This window comes from Podarcis bocagei, assembly GCF_964188305.1.
Source record: "Podarcis bocagei genome assembly, chromosome: 5".
NCBI classification, from domain to species: domain Eukaryota; kingdom Metazoa; phylum Chordata; class Lepidosauria; order Squamata; family Lacertidae; genus Podarcis; species Podarcis bocagei.
Genome location: NC_138129.1, coordinates 7,147,601 through 7,163,838, shown reverse-complemented (window position 1 = coordinate 7,163,838; position 16,238 = coordinate 7,147,601).

Here is a 16,238-nt window from a genome sequence, read left to right as displayed (position 1 = left end):
GCCTGAGTTGGGGAACAGGGCTGCTGTTTAGCGTGGCACCTTATGCACCACCCCAAAAGTAGAAACACATCACAAAGGAGGCAGGTTTAATCGCATTACATGGGCGTAGTGGGTGATGGAAAACCCTCCCGAGTAGTGAGAGTCCTGTCTCTGCAAGGCTCCCTTGAGCCCAGGGCCGGTCCAAGACCTTTTGCCACCTGAGGCAAATCACAAAATGGCACTCCCCACTAGCACTAGGGAAGAAGGGTGAGTAAAGATCTAAATCGGGAACAAGAGGAGAATAAAGCTCTACATCAGGATTTGCTGCCCCTGTGGATCTTGCCGCCTGAGGCTGTCACCTAACTAACCTTGTCTCATGGGTGGGCCGGCCCTGGCTGAGCTTTGCCCGGCACCTACACTGCCCTTTGGGCATCAGGCAAAGACCATTTGGTTTCTCTAGGGCTTAGAAAAGAAATTAAACCTTAAGTGGATTGCAAATCCATGCTATTTTTTATCTGCTGTTTTTTAGTTTTTACTCTGTGATATTTTTCTCGCATTCTCTTGTGCTTTTCTTGTATATAAATCACAACAATAAATCCTTTTTGAAGGGTGTCATAAAAAATGTATTAAGCTTCAAACTCTACACTTTTTCCAGGGTTTTAGGTATGAGGTCTTGCAGAACAAGGCCTGGGGTTTGTGACCTGAGACATGAAACACACGTACAACACTTCTGAACCATAGCCACTGTTTGCCTATGAAGGAGAACCTCTGGCCCTCCAATGATTACTGGACTTCAGCTCCCGTCAGCCCCAGCCGTATGGTCAATGGTTAGAGAGGACAGGAGTTGCAATCAAACAACACCTGGAGGCCCACAGACTCCCGATCTCGGAACTACATCTTCTGTAACAAGGTGTTTTTAAGCTGGCAACCGTTCAACGTGATGGGAATCCAGTTTTGGGGATCCTCTTCATGATAGGAGCCCAGGTTTGGTGCACCCATTGAAGTCCTTAGAAAGGTACAGATTTGATAGCTGTGATGGCTATGTTCTGCTTCTGCAGTTGGAGACAGCAGTGCTTCAGAATCCTAGTTGCTGGGAACTGGAGAAGGCTCCTGTGTTCGAATCCTGCTTGCGGATTTCTCACAGGCGTCTGGTTCAGTGTTTCCCAACCGGTGTTCCGCGGCACACTAGTGTGCCGCCAGACGTTGCCTGGTGTGCCGTGGGAGGGAGGCGGGCGAGGCGGGCGGCGAGAGGCGGGGCGGCGGCAGCGAGGAGAGGCCGCCCAGCGCGGGGCTCTCGCCGTCTGCCTGCCTGGCTGCCTGCGTGGCGCTGACGTCACGGGGCTGTAACGTGCCCCACATAGGCACACGTGGGGCGGCGAGCGAGCTCCCTCCCACATCCCATCGCCGGCTCTGCACCAGGCGGTAGAGCTCGGCGAAGTCGCCGCGCTGGAAGGCCAGCAGCGTGCGCGCCTTGGCCAGGCTCTTGCCCGCCTGCGCCTCCAAGCACGTCGCCTCGGCGTCGGGCGGCAGCGAGCCCAGGAAGCGGCCCAGCCGGCCGGGGTCGCCCACCTGCAGCAGCGCCTCGCACGCGCACGAGACCTGCTCCGCCGAGAAACGCGGCGAGCGCGGAGGATCGGGCGCGGCGGAGGCCAGTCCCGTGCTTGGAGAGGACGCAGCAGCCGTCGCCAAACCCGATCCTCCTCCTCCTGCTCCGCCGCCGTCCTCTGGCTCTCGGCCAGGAGGAGCCTGCAGCGACGGGGCGGGCGCCGAAGTTGGCAGAAGTTGGCGCGCCTCCTCGGCAGCGCCTTCGTCCTCCTCCTCCTGCCTCTGCTCTCCTCCGGCGGCGGGGGCGCGCCGCCCTCCCCGGCCGGGGGGCTCGGCGGGGCCCGCGGGGAAGGAGGCCATGTTCGCGGCGCGCGGGATCGCGGCCCCCCTCGCCCGCCTCCGGCCCGCTCCCCTCCCCCTGCGTGCTGCCCTAGCCATGCGGGTCTCCTCCCCCTGTGCCGCTGTCCCCTTTCCACATCCTAGGAGCCGCGGTCCGCCTACCGCCCCCGGGCCGCGGCGCGGCTCCCAGCCCGGGCTGGCCTCCGCCTCCTGGGACGCGCGCCCACCCCCGCGGCCCCCCAAACTTCGGAGCAACTCTCCAGACACTTCTCCCCCGCCTCGGTCTCCCTCCTTTCCACTTCTCTTCCCCCCTTCCTTCCCTCTTTCTTTCTCTTTCTCTCCCACCCGCCTTTCCTTCTATTAACTTTCCTTTCCCCTCCCTTCGTCCTTCCTACTTTTACTCCTGGGCTCCTCCCCCCTTTGCGCAGCCACAAATCAATCTCTCTCTCTTTTTTCCCCTCTCTCTCTTCTTTGCTCAGACGCAAAAAAGCGCCGCTTTTTGGAAATCCGGACTGCTGTCCCCGCTGAAACGATACTTTAAAAAAGGAAGAACCCACTGGCTCTTATTTCTGTTTAAAGCAGTAGATCCCGAACTCTTTTGGCCCACTGCCCCCTTGGTTCCACATCCCCCAGTGTCCCCTATGCTTACTCTATAGAAAGCATTACCGGGGTTAACGCGGCTCGCTAAGGAAGATATTAATAGAATTCTGCATTTGGGGGGGGGAGACCCTAACAGTCATCTACCATTACCTTCTATGCTGTTACTTTTTTTTTTTTTTTTTTTTACATAAGTAAAAAGTGACCTTTCCCCATCTGGCATGGTGGTGTGCCTCGAGATTTTTTTCATGAAACAAGTGTGCCTTTGCCCAAAAAAGGTTGGGAAACACTGGTCTGGTTGGTCCCTGTGCTGGTCCCAGGGGGTTACCGTGCGGCGTGGTCCGAGTTCAGTCCGAGGTCGAGGGTGTGGTATGGAGGCTGTCCGTCAAGGCTGAAGTGGGGTCCAAGGCAAGGAGTCAGGTGAGGTCAGGAACTCTAGCAGAAGAGCAGGATAGGGTGCTACCAACAATGTTGGTCCCGCAACCCAGGACTTGGCTGGCTGGCTTTTATCTGCCCCGAGGCATAGGGCAGCCCTGGTCCACAGGTGACCCGCCTCTCCTGGCCTGGAGAAGAGCACTCCTCTTGCGGGAACTTAGTTCCCCCCGCCTCTCTGCCCTGAGCCTCTGCAGCTCAGGAGAGGCTGGAGGGTTACCGGACACAGAGGCAGCCTCCTCTTCCTCTGACAGGGCTGGGAGAGGAGCACCTGCAGGCAATGGGTCCTCCATCACCTCAGGAGCCAGAGCAGACTCAGCTGGTGCCTGCACCTGAGGATCCGGCACAGGTGAGGACCCTTCAGGTTCAAGCCCCTGCCCCGGCTCAGCCGGCCCTTGAGGCGGGGACTCCTGTGCAGGCTGGGATTCCTCAGGTTCAGCCTCTGAATCCGATTCCCAGGCAATCACAGTCCCTGTGTGAAGCGGATGCTGTACCAGTCGGGCCATTGCCCTGATCCAGCAAGCGCTTCTCATGTTCTTATGATGCTGGTACTCACCAGGTTTCAAGGATGCACACTAAGACATTTGGAGATCAAAGGAGGACAAGGGCAAACAGCCGGTTGTGTTCCACCATCTCAGATCCCAAGGACTCGGACTCAAATGCACGTCCCACTTGGTAATAAAGGAGAACCATAAAACCAGGACTTTAGCATGTGGAGGAGGTCTTTGCAGCAATTAGCCCCTTTGAAAACGCTTGTCAGAAGGGAAGGAGGTGCTCACAGCTTCGGGGATGATTAGAGTTAAGAACAGGTCAGGTCAGTGCGACGCACGGAGCCGGAAAATTGTACCAAGCGGTGGAAGTGAAGCAGCTTGTTTCTGATAACAGAACGGAGTCTCAGGTGAGTCAGCAGTGAGGGAGAGAATCTAGAGAGCTGATAAGAGCAGGTGGTGGATGTGATTGACAGCTGAGAGTGCCTTCAAAGGTCAATGCAAATATGTAGCATCTGTGCGCGAATGCCTAGGTGTATTCCCCATAACGCCGATGCCAAATGAGGACAGAGCAGGGTGTTTAGGAAGCAGGGCTAAGCCGACACTCTGCACGGCTTCTGAGTCTTATATAAAGTGGGTGTGTTGACTGTTGAACTGCGTTAAGGTCCCATAAAAGTGATGGCCGTTGGCATCCATCCGTCTCAGGAGACAATGGAGGAGTGCGCTTTTGAGGATGAAGTCAAGTGGTTGGAAGGTTGCATCGCCTAACGGGGCGGTAGAGACAGAAGCAGGAGAGATATGTTTTGTTGCAGCTGGGGAGTACAAGATTTAAAGGTAAAGGTAAAGGAACCCTTAACCGTTGGGTCCAGTCGCGGACGACTCTGGGGTTGCGGTGCTCATCTCACTTTACTGGCCAAGGGAGCCAGTGTTTGCCCGCAGACAGCTTCCGGGTCATGTGGCCAGCATGATTAAGCCACTTTTGGCAAACCAGAGCAGCGCACAGAAACGGCATTTACCTTCCCACTGGAGCGGTACCTATTTATCTACTTGCACTTTGACATGCTTTCAGACTGCTAGGTTGGCAGGAGCAGGGGCCGAGCAATGGGAACTCACCCCATCGTGGGATTCGAACTGCCGACCTTCTGATCGGCAAGCCCTAGGCTCTGTGGTTTAGACCACAGCGCCACCTGTGTCCTTTAGTGCCAGATTTATGTATAAGCTAAACATGCTACAGCTTAGAGTCCCACTCTCTTGGGCACCCTCCCCAAAAAAATTTAAAGGGGGGGAAAACTGGATGTACATTTCCAAAATATAAGATAACAAACAAATAAAATAAAACCTACATACAGCAACAGTGTTTTGTGTTGTGTAGGCCCCTATGATGTAAGTAATGGGTCCCACCTGCTAGCCTGCTCCCTAAAATATCACTGGTTTGCTCATTTCTATATATAGGGTGCCTACATTCTGCATGGACTGGCTGCACGGCAACACGTGCAAATAGCTTTAGATACCTATCAGGTCCATAAATTACCATATAGCATATATTCAACACAAAAAAAACAGCGGCAATTTGTTGTTGAAAAAGGACAGCTGGACATATAAAGTGCCCCATTACCTTCAGTAGCTTAGGGCCTCATCAAACCTAAATCCGGCCCTGCAGCTGGGGCAGAGGAAGGCACCCAGCTGTTAAAGGCTCGAGTCAGGTGCATGTCAGCAGCAAGAAATAATAAATCTCCGAAGGCCAGGGGAATTAAAAACTTATTCAAGGAGGTCTTGCCCCAATGACGCTGTTATGAGGACTGAAAGTCTTGGCCTTCTTCTATCTGACAGACCTTCAAATATTTGTTGTTGTTGTTGTTGTTGTTGTTGTTGTTTAGTCATTTAGTCATGTCCGCCTCTTCATGACCCCCTGGACCAGAGCACGCCAGGCACTCCTGTCCTCCACTGCCTCCCGCAGTTTGGTCAAACTCATGTTGGTAGATTCGAGAACACTGTCCAACCATCTCATCCTCTGTCATCCCCTTCTCCTTGTGCCCTCCTTCTTTCCCAGCATCAGGGTCTTTTCCAGGAGTCTTCTCTTCTCATGAGGTGGCCAAAGTCTTGGAGCCTCAGCTTCAGGATCTGTCCTTCCAGTGAGCACTCAGGGCTGATTTCCTTAAGACAGTGTTTCCCAACCGGTGTTCCGCGGCACACGAGTTTGCCGTGAGACATCGGCTGGTGTGCCGCGAAATGCCTGGAGGGAGGCGGGCGAGTCGGGCGGCGAGAGGCGGGGCGGCGGCGGCGAGGAGAGGCCGCGCCTCCTGCTGCTGCCTGGCGCTCCTCCTCGCAGCCGGCAGCGCTGCCTGGGCGCCTCCGTGCGACTCTGCCTCGCTGGGTTTGGTCTCCCAGCAGAGACGGGTCACACGCGCACCTCCCTCCCTCCCTCAGCCTGCGCGGAGGGAGAGCCAGAGAGAGGCATCGCTCCTGCGCGGCGGGAGAGGGAGCAGCCGGAGCGATGCCCCAAACGAAGGCATGGGACCAGAGGGGAAATCCTCTCCGAGGAGGATTGAGCGCAGCTGAGAGAAGCCTTTCGAGGAGCTGCCGTGTCCCCTGGAAACCCCCTTCCCAGCTCTGCCTGCCTGCCTGCCCAAAGCTTGGAGGTTCCCCGGCAAGGGGGAGGGGAAAAACTTTCACTTTTGTGCGTCCCTCCCGGCGTGACGCTGCGCGCTGACGTCACGGGGCGGGGCTTTAATGGTGGTGTGCCGCGAGATTTTTTTTCAGTAAACAGGTGTGCCGTTGCCCAAAAACGTTTGGGAAACACTGCCTTAAGAATGGATAGGTTTGGTCTTCTTGCAGTACATGGGACTCTCAAGAGTCTCCTCCTCAAGTATTTGGAGAGTGCCAAATACGCCAGTCCCCACACAGCCTTCTCTTCTCTAGGCCAGGGTTTCCCAAACTTGGGTCTACAGCTGTTTTTGGACTACAACTCCCATCATCCCTAGCTAGCAGGATCAGTGGTCAGGGATGATGGGAGTTGTAGTCCAAAAAAAGCTGGAGACCCAAGTTTGGGGAACTCTTCCTAAGCTAAGCATACTCTGCTTCTTCAAACTTTCCTCGCAGGACTTGTTTTCCATTCCACCTGACTTCTTTGTTGCCCCTCTACAAACCAGTTCTGGCTGGTCTCTAAAATATGGCACTTCGAGCTGAACACAGGAACTTGGTTCTCATCCAGTGGGTTCTTCTGAGAATAAGAAGCTACCAAATCTCATGAAAATCGCCTGCACTTTCATTAAGTGGTCACTGTGAATGTTCAGGATAGACATTGTTTTTGTCAACGTTTTTTTTTAAATTCAGCCAACAATCCTTGGCTGAACAATAAAGAAAGCAAAGAGTTGTTTCATCCAAACTTTACTGTTTTCAGTTTTGGATTACGTATTTTTTGGGGGGAGGCAGTCCTGTGTATCTCTGCACAAGGAAGATAAAGACAAATCCTGTCGTGAACAAGCTGTCAATTATCCAAAGATTTATTCATTTAGATTACAGCTCCTCCTGTGTCTCAGGCTCAGGAATGGATAATTGGGCCTGTCAGCCAATTAAAATTTGTGAAGATTAGCCAATAAATCAATTAAGTCAAAAACTGTTTAGTGAGTGGGAAAGGTAACCCTGGCAAGAGATTAGAAGACACTAATTATGTTCAGAATCTGTCCTTGATTCGCCTCCCAACCACATTGCAACTTTTCACACTGGGTCATTTGGGCCCAATTCACGTATTACTTTTTAAATGTTTACTTAAAAGGTAACATATGAATGCGACAAACACCATGCAGTGCAGATTCATTGGGGAGGTGAACTCTTGGCTGCAATTCTCTATTGCAGGGGTAGCCAATGTCACCACATCTTCCAGAAGTTTTCAACTACAACTCCCAGCATCCTTGGCAATTGTCACTGGGGCTGATGGAAGTTGTAGCTGAAATACCCCCGCCTCAACAGCAGACCACGTTTCTTTCTGTGTGAAACAGCCTCATGAGTTCATTCAGAGATAATGGCTCGACATAATGGTAACAGCGGTGAGTAAAGAGACCCTCAATAACCTGGGTTTTTATTTATTTAACTTCATATTGGTTTTGATGGTACAAAGCTGTGGTTCTCAAATTTTTTTCTCTGGGCCACCTTCAGGGGGGCAAAGTTTTTCTCCTTGTTTGCTGTAACTCTTGAAACTCTGTGAGTAAAGTAGCCACTTGTTTGCGAAGCCAAGTCTCTGTGATTTATTCTAGCCTAAGTATTTTTGTGGAGAACATTTGTTTTTAACGTGTGATATTTTATTGTATTTTTGGCTTTTATGGAAGCCGCCCAGAGTGGCTGGGGAGGCCCAGCCAGATGGGCGGGGTATAAATAATAAATTATTATTATTATTATTATTATTGTTGTTGTTTAAAGGCGGATGAGGGCAGATGTCAATCTAAACAACTTGTAATGTGCTCAGAGCAATCGCCTTTGTGCTAATCCTACTACAAGAGAGTAAGAATCACTCTCCAGGCAACAGTCCAGGGTCCATAACTGTTAAGAGTGCCATGGTAGCTTGGACCAGGCACTATCACTCTGCCTGAGCCTACCTCACAGGTTAGCTGTGTGGATAAAAGGTGATGGGATAATGTAACCCCACCCCCAAAGCTCTAAGGAACAAGGGTGGGATAAAAATATTTATTTGTGTGCTTGTTTGCTTATTGCCGCATTTATATCCCACCATTTTCTCCAAGGAGTTCAAGGCAGGGTACATGGTTCACCCCTCCTCATTTAATCTCCGCAACAACCCTGTGAGATGGGTTAGGCCAGGCATAGGCAAACTCCGGCCCTCCAGATGTTTGGGACTACAATTCCCATCATCCCTAGCTAACAGGACCAGTGGTCAGGGATGATGGGGATTGTAGTCTCAAAACATCTGGAGGGCCGAGGTTGAGGAAGCCTGCTCTAACCACTATGCCACGCTGGCTCTCGTGGCTACATATTCTGACCTCCCAAACTAACCACAGCTGCTGGTTGTGAAAAAGTATCATGGATTGCTTACTCATAAGGACTCCCATGTCTGGTACCAGGTCAAGAGCGCTATTTCTTGCAGAAGCCCGTCACCCCTTCAGGACAGGAGGTTTGTGTGATAACGCAGACATGCTTGCAGTGTTTACTTCTATAACATTAGATCCAGCCGTGTAGCTCCCGGGGCAGCTTATGGGGGATTAAAGCGTAGAAGCAAATCAGTGTCAAAATTTTTTGTTATGTACTGTATTGAGTTGAATAGGATCCAAAATGCATCAGTCTGATTGGTCCTAGAACAATAGGGTCCAGAATGCAGCTGTCTGATTGGTCCACAGGAGCCACCCAATCCAGCTCCAGGTGGAAGTGAATCTGCAACCTGATTGGCCTACAGGAGAATCCCAGAATTAGCCAATCACGTGGGGCCCATTGTGTAAATAATGTATATAAAGCAGACATTCTGGGGAAACTTCCATTCCTCCTCACCACTATGAGCTGAATAAAGAGCATGAAATCCACTCTCGACTCCGAGTATATTTCACAATTAAAACGCCCTAACCACTGCACACCAGCATGATCCGGGGCAGCAATAAGCTCAGCAAGGATTTCATGCAGCAAAGCTCTGTTGAAACATGGAAGTCTGAAACAGCCTCTGAAAAGAAGTCCATCAGCAGACCACCCGTGTCTCCTTAAAGAAGGGACTCTGCAGGGAAGGGTTCCTGCACACATGCAATGACAGCGAAGGCCCCTGAGGCATGCCACAGGAAGAAGACACTGGCCCAGCTACCCCACACCGTGGGGGCAACCTCCCTCTGCTCCCCACGCTAAGACACAGAGCTGCTTTTAAAATCAACGTAAATATGCAAGCCCAGATCTCCAAAATCTCGGCTAGTTTGGCCCCCAAAATATCCAGCGATCCATGTTTCCCAACCCCACATGTGTGTGTGGTGTTGAACTCCCCCCAAAAGAAGAGGATACGAAACCTGTGGGATCAGAGATTCTCAGAGGACTGGAGTAAATATATGAATTATTTGAAAAGCAATTGTAATCAGCAGATTACGCTAGTAGGATTGCAAGAAGGACTATGCGAAATATTGCAGAGAAAACTATGGTAAGAATTATCAGTGAAGGAGTATTAAATGTAATACTGAAAATAATGAAATGCAGATTAAGTGATATAGACTGGGAAATCTTCAGATGCAGTTGATGGAAGTCCAAAGCACTGTATAAGATAAGAAAGTATGTTATATGATTTTTGGGAATTATTTGTAAAAATCAATAAAAATATTTTTTTTAAAAAAAAGAAGAGGAGGAAGAGGGGTGAGGACACACTGAAATCAGAGTAAACAGTGATTTGTAAATGCCTTGAGTGGGACTACTTCTGGGGAAACAACTGCAGGATCATAAAGGCTGTAGTTCAGGGGCAGAGCATCTATTCTGTACGCAAATAAATAAATAAAAATCCCACATTCAATTACTGGCACCTACAGATAGGGCAGGGGAGGCCTGCCGCCAGCAGACATGGTTACCCCTCTGGGAATTTCTTCCTTGTCAGGTTGCCTCCAGATTATCCGTATTTTGTGAGAGGGACTCAATCACATAATGTGTGTGTTTGACTAGATGGCCTTTTATTTTCTCCCTCTTCCATGCTGTCATTAGGGCGAGGGAAGTGATGGGAACAGCTCTGATGCCATCTAGAGGGCCTTTCGAGTTGTTTTTCGCTCGCAGCCTGGATTTCCTCGCGCAAAGATGTTTTAGATGGCCTAAAACAGTAAGAGGCTGGTGCCACACACCTGAGAGCGTTCGAGGTGGGAAAAGAGGGTAGCAGGAATCTATTTTGAGAGAGAGAGAGAGAGAGAGAGAGAGAGAGAGAGAGAGAGAGAGAGAAGGAAAGCTCTTTGTGGGACAATTGAGAGTTCAGTGAGAGCCAGTGTGGTGTAGTGGTTAAGAGCGGTGGACTCGTAATCTGGTGAACCGGGTTCGCTTTCCCGCTCCTCCACATGCAGCTGCTGGGTGACCTTGGGCCAGTCACACTTCTTTGAAGCCTCTCAGCCCCACTCACCTCACAGAGTGTTTGTTGTGGGGGAGGAAGGGAAAGGAGAATGTTAGCCGCTTTGAGACTCCTGAAGGGGAGTGAAAGGCGGGATATCAAATCCAAACTCTTCTTCTTCTTCTTCTTCAGTGAGCTCAAGGCCCACAATTGTCAGGCGAGGTTCAAACACATGCCAGGTGGAATTCAAACCCAAATTTAGGTTGCACACTTAAAGTTGATTTGGTGCTTTTGTGGAACAAGCCCACTGCCCCTCCCAAAATAAGGCTTTTTGCAATAAGGAAAGTGACAGGAAATCTGTCTTCCAACTGCTTTTCCCCAACTGTCTAAACCTCTGGCTAAGCCTTTTAAAAACAGGTAGGCTCCACCTCTGGCTTTTCTATTGGTCTACCTATTAACCCTTTTTCTCTCCCTCTGTACAGACATTTCCAAAAGAACAGGCAAACGCCACACCCACATTGGGCAAAAGGGATCCCTGCATTGCAGAGAGCTGGAGTCTGGTGGTGCCGTGGTCCTTTCCAACTCTATAATTCTATGATTCTATGAGATTTAAACCAGTGCCTTCCTGATACGTGTCTCAGTCTCTTAGCAACTATGTAACACAAACTGGAAATGCTATCATGGGGGCATTTGAGTCAGTACATGACTTTGTTAACCTTGAGCTCAGCGGGGCTAAAATGGGCGAGAGTCAGAGGGAAGGGTGGGGTTTGGAAATCCAAAGGGGGCCTGATCTTTTTTACTCTGTGTTTAATTTTTATGTTGTTATCACTATGAGAATGGGGAATTCGTGGAAGGGAAATAGGGTCAACCTTAGAAAAAGTATTTTTTTAAAAAATGATTAAGGTACATAAGTTAAAAGTTGATATACAAATCGAACTAAATATAACAACGAATTAAGGGTAAAAATTTAATGTAAATAAACATAATAATAAATTAAGGTTAAGAAATTAGAGATAAGAACTTGTTGGATAAATATTCGGATTTGGAATACAAGAAGGGGAGGTGAGGGGAAGTCGTGGAAAAAAGTTATTGAAAATGGGACTTTAAAGGTTGAATTCTTTTGTTTTTTCTTTTTTCTTTTTGATTTTCTGTACTATTGGAAACTCTAATAAATATTACTTTTTAAAAAAATGGGCGAGAGTCAGATGACAAACTGAGCAAAAGCTCCATAGAAGAATGGAGATGGATGGATGGAGATGTATGTGTGTGTGTGTGTGTGTATATATATATATATATATATATATATATATATATATATTCCTGTGCTGTCAAATATTTGCCATCAGCAAAAAGAAAGGAATTAATTGCTTTATTTGAAGGTTTCTCAATTACAGAAGAGAAATGAATTAGCCAAATTTCACACGGTCATTTCAAACATAACATAGGAAAAGGAGATTGCAGAAAGGCTGAGTAGTTTGTTTCCTTGTCTTGTCTGTCATCAGTTGCAGAAAATGTGGGGCGGAACCCTGTCCTCAAACTACCTTTCCCAGGAAGAGGGTCTAAGAAACTGAGATGAATAATTGTGGCAAGAGGCAGTGCTGGGGGGGGGGGTGCTGTTGCCCAACCCTGGTGAATTTTTGGAGAAAAGCACTAAGATGCATAAATACTATGTTGGGGGGGGATTAAAAAATGTCAGATGATAATGTTATATTAAGCCAGGCTTCCTCAACCGTGGCCCTCCAGATGTTTTTGGCCTACAACTCCCATGATCCCTAGCTAGCAGGACCAGTGGTCAGTGATGATGATAATTATAGTCTCAAAACATCTGGAGGGCCGAGGTTGAGGAAGCCTGTATTAAATTATATGCCAACTATATGGGGTTTGACAAAGGGTCAATGTAAATAGACACTCCATGCCCTTAAAGGTAAAGGTAAAGGGACCCCTGACCATAACCTCCAGTCATGGCCGATTCTGGGGTTGCAGCGCTCATCTCGCTTTACTGGCCGAGGGAGCCGGCGTACAGCTTCCAGGTCTTGTGGCCAGCATGACTAAGCCACTTCTGGCGAACCAGAGCAGCGCACGGAAACGCCGTTTACCTTCCCACCGCAGCGGTACCTATTTATCTACTTGCACTTTGACGTGCTTCTGAACTGCTAGGTGGGCTCTGTGCTAAAAACTGATATTAATTCATTGAAAAGATGGCTTCCTTCATTCAGAAGAAGCAACGTATGAACGGATCGCTTTTAGATCGCTTTTTGTGTATGGTATTTGGAATCCATTCAGGAAAAGTACAATGTCATTTACTGGATTAATTGTATCACTTATGTATTTATATTTTGTTTGAAGACTTGTATTGTATTGGTTATTTTTCCTCTTTATTTTCTTTATTCTTTTTAAATTTTCTTTTATTCATATTTTCACTTTAAAAATGTGAACTTTTAAAGAGGCAGCTGATACTCAAGAATATTGGTTTTCTTTTTTAAAAAAACCACCTGGATGTCAATCAGAGATTAATTTGTAATATATGCAGCAACGGGAAAACATCATGGACTTATCTAAGAGCGAGAGTGGGAAGCCATTCCCCCCCCCCAAAAAAAAATCATATCGGATTAATTTTAATCGGGCAATGATTTGTAATAAATTTGGAAAACCAATAAAAATTAATTGGCCAAAAAGTGGACTTATTCTGGTTAGGAAACTGATGGGGAACTGCATTTAAAAGTGTGGGATAAATTGCTGATTAATGGGAATACGTATAACCGCCAAACAAACCAATCAAGATGAACGTTCATTGTCGATGAACAACCCCCGCCCCCCAAAAATAACCCAAATCAGAACATATGCTCAATAAAGACATCCTCAAAACTCTGGGTAAGTGAAACACAATGAATGCTCCATAAACTGGTCATCTAGAATAGCCCTAAGTAAGATCAGGATGGGAAACCTTTAAAATATTTCTTAAAAGCACTTTTCAGTTGAACAGCTCTTTCCCGCCACCAGAGGGCCTTGTGGAGCAACTGGAAACGGATTTGGGTGGTCCTGGAAGGAAACGATTCAGACCGATCCTGTCCTGTTGCGGCCTCTGAAGTCCTTGCAGCTGCCTCCAAGACCCGTTTCTTCAATTACCTGGCAAAAATAAAAGAAGCAGAGCATCTTTCTCTGTGTGCCTTTTGCTCCTTAAGCCCCTCTGCTGCTTCTGCTGCTAGCGAATATTTCTCCGTGCCATTTCCTTGCTGCTGTCGTCTGGCCACTTCCAGCATCCTCCCCCCCCCCCCCCCCAGCGCTGCTGCCCCCTCCGCCTTAAAGTCGCTCAAGGGCCTCCCTGGCAGTGGCGTTCCAGGCCCTTCCCCAAAACAAACACACCAGACAGTGAAACCCGGATTAATAGGCTTCAGATGTAGGGGAGATTAGAAACAGGCAACAATGGAAATGGCCCATTTAAGAAGAAAGCAAAAAGGAAATAAAACCAATGTAGACTAAGGCAGGTCCAGGGAGTGGGTGGGTTGGAGTGGGAGCTGGAGCTGGAGAAACACAATGAGGAGAAAGTTTAGCCTTCAGGTATTATATTGGTTTAGGATTAAAGTATGTTGAATTGTATAATACTATGGATTGAGATGGGACACGGGTGGTGCTGTGGGTTAAACCACAGAGCCTAGGACTTGCTGATCAGAAGATCGGTGGTTCAAATCCCCGCGACGGGGTGAGCTCCCATTGCCCGGTCCCAGCTCCTGCCAACCTAGCAGTTCAAAAGCACAAAGTGCAAGTAGATAAATAGGTACCACTCCAGCGGAAAGGTAAACGGCGTTTCTGTGCGCTGCTCTGGTTCGCCAGAAGCGGCTTAGTCCTGCTGGCCACACGACCTGGAAGCTCCCTCGGCCAATAAAGCGAGATGAGCGCCGCAACCCCAGAGTCGGCCACGACTGGACCTAATGGTCAGGGGTCCCTTTACCTTTACCTTTATGGATTGAGATTATGATGAAAAGAAAGGAATTTTAGTATTTTGAACTAGTTAATTGTATTAGACAATGAGTATTGGAAAATTGCTAAAATGAGATCTAATGAAAATCAGTTAGGAAGGATTTGAGGAAGTCATTTAATAATGGAAACTAACTTGGATTTTGATTGGGGGGGAATTTATGTCTCTTTGTTTTTCTTTTTATATGTTTTGTTTTTTTGTGTTGTGTTGTATTTGTTATAAACTTGGAAAATTAATTTTAAAAAATGGGGGGGGGGAGAGAAAGAAAGTTTAGCCTTCAGAACGCACAGCAGGTTGCGAGAGATATACCTTTCCATCTTTGCATCCTCCCAGCTATTTGCCCATAGCAGGTAGCTGTTAAAAATTATGGTAATCGCCTGCAACACGCGCAGCCAGGAATATCTAAGAGTCTGGCTTCCTGCGGCAGAGAAGGAGGGTGTTTAAAAGCAGCCGACACAAGGCTTTCCAATTTGCAAGGCTATTGGGCCCAAACACGCAGGTAATTTGAGCAGGTAATTACAAGAACAGGAAAAGGGAAATTATGGAATGGGTGCAGGATAGTGGGCACGGGGGCTGACAGGCTTGTCTTGCAAGGTCTGTGTGTCAGCGTGGTCAGGATAGTTACAACCGGTAAGATAAGACCCAGATCTGCCATCCCGTCTCCACTCGGAACTGAGAAGGCCATCCATTAAGCCTTCATGGACTGATAAAGGAGAAGGCTTTGTTTATGCTGCTGGGTTTGTGTTATACAGCTCAAGCTAATGGATTTTAGCTAATGGATCCTCGAAGAAAGAATTTGGGAATTTTGGGGCCCGGTTCGGGTGACTGCATAGTCAGGTTTTTTATATATAAAAGAATCTCAGAGAACCAGGCAACCGAGAGAACTCAATAGACACAGAATCTGAGCATCTGTTTACGAGGTGGAAGAAGCAGATGATAGCATCCAGCTGTCATGAATGCTTTAGCCATCATTCCTGCATTGCAGGGGGTTAGACTAGATGACCCTCAGGTTCCCTTCCGACTCTACCATTCTATGATTCTAACCTGAAAGAGCGTCTAGCTGGCTGGAACAGGAGCACTCCGCTCTGCAACATTTTGTTGCAGTCCCCGCTTGATATTAGCAGTACTCCTGTTTTTTATAGTGGCTGACACTCAGTTAAAGAAATCTAAGCTGATGATTCAATTAAACTATTGATGCAATTTGCATGAATTGGCCCACAGGTAAAAGTAATTGTCCTGAAGCAAGAAGCATGACCTCCTTTGTTTTCAGATTGAAGAACACCTGGGTTGTAGCAACGACACCGTCTCAGAAGATGCGTCTGTTCCTGTGTGACAGCAGTGGAGAAATGGCTGTTTTGCAAAGGGGCTGCATGTTATCTGTGGTTTTTAGAAACTCTTGTTTAAGCATCTCTCTCAGCTGTCTGATTATCGTATTTTTTGCTCTATAAGACGCACCAGACCATAAGACGCACCTAGTTTTTGGAGGAGGAAAACAAGAAAAAAATATTCTGAATCCCAGAAGCCAGAGCAGCAAGAGGGATCACTGCGCAGCAAAAGCAGCAATCCTTCTTGCTGTTCTGGCTTCTGGGATAACTGCGCAGCCCACATTCGCTCCATAAGACGCACACACATTTCCCTTTACTTTTTAGGAGGGAAAAGGTGAGTCTTATTGAGCAAAAAATACGGTAATTTGAAGACTCCTTTTAAGTGGGCTAACTGTGCAGTCCTACACATATGTTCTCAGAAGTTAACCTATTGAGTTCAGTGGGATTTAAGGTAAAGGGACTGTTAAGTCCAGTCGTGGATGACTCTGGGGTTGTGGCGCTCATCTCGCTTTATTGGCTGATGGAGCTGGAGTACAGCTTCCGGGTCATGTGACCAGCAT